Genomic DNA, 1142 nt, shown 5'->3' with positions numbered 1-1142 from the left:
GACCCAAGGGCCAGCTCTATGACATGCTTTCTTTAGCATTTATTTGTGTACAATAAATATGAAGTCAGTATGTGTAATATAATATTTTTGTTTTCTTCAGCAAAACAGCCATGTGTTTACTGCTAATTGCTGTTTGCTTTGAGATCATATTGGAAAAATATTCCCCTTTTCAGGGTTAACAGTTTGTACAACACAAGTGTTTGGGCCATAGATTGTTTGAAATTGGGCTTCCCTAAAATTCATTTGAATTACATGTAACCACTCTTTATTAAAAATCCAAACTTTGTGTTCCTAAATATTTGAAAATCATGGTTGAAAATTTTATAACAATTCTGTTCAGTATAAATATTATTTTTGGTATAGTATGTTTTTCAATATGAAATACTGATTTACCAACTGTAGTTAGTATGAATCCTGTGTTTCTTTATATTTTCTAGATATCTCTCCTACACATATGATCAAGGAATTACCACCAAAAGAGAGCAATAGTACAGGAGAAATCTTCCAAACATTGATGTTGGAAAGACATGAAAGCCATGACATCAAAGATTTTTACTTCAGGGAAATCCAGGAAAATATGCATGATTTTGATTATCAGTGGCTCGATAAAAGAAATTACAAAGGAGTACCTGTAATTCAAAAAAAACCCATTACTGGTAGAAGAGATCAACATAATAGAAGGGATGCAGGAAATAGGCCTGTTGAAAATCAGCATGAATTAAACTTACAGTCACATCTGGCTGAAAAGCAGCAATTTCAAACTGAAAGGAAGATGCATGAATGTAATCAAGGTGAGAAGTCTATCATCGATGGTTCCTTAGTCCCACCACTTCAAACAATTCCTCCTAGTGTCAACATTAACATGTTTAATATATGTGAGGATGGTTTTACACATCCTTTGTTACTCACACAAGACCAGAGAGCATGCATTAGGGAAAAACCTTACAAATGTAATGAGTGTGGCAAGGCCTTTAATCAGGGCTCTCACCTCACTAGACATCAGGTAATCCATACTGGAGAGAAACCATATAAATGTGATGTATGTGGCAAGGTTTTCAGTCAAAATTCAAACTTAGCAAGTCATCGCAGAATTCACACTGGAGAGAAACCTTACAAATGTAATGAGTGTGGCAAGGTCTTCA

At 34.6% G+C, this 1142-nt stretch overlaps 1 pseudogene; it reads left to right on the top strand.

The window, feature by feature from the left end:
- LOC105809508 overlaps positions 1-1122 on the top strand; it is an 11192-nt pseudogene extending 10070 nt beyond the window's left edge.
- The last annotated feature ends 20 nt before the right edge of the window (positions 1123-1142 follow it).

The sequence above is a fragment of the Propithecus coquereli genome, unplaced genomic scaffold, assembly GCF_000956105.1.
Source record: "Propithecus coquereli isolate 6110/MARCELLA unplaced genomic scaffold, Pcoq_1.0 Scaffold196, whole genome shotgun sequence".
Taxonomy (NCBI): domain Eukaryota; kingdom Metazoa; phylum Chordata; class Mammalia; order Primates; family Indriidae; genus Propithecus; species Propithecus coquereli.
This window is presented reverse-complemented; position numbering and strand designations above follow the sequence as displayed.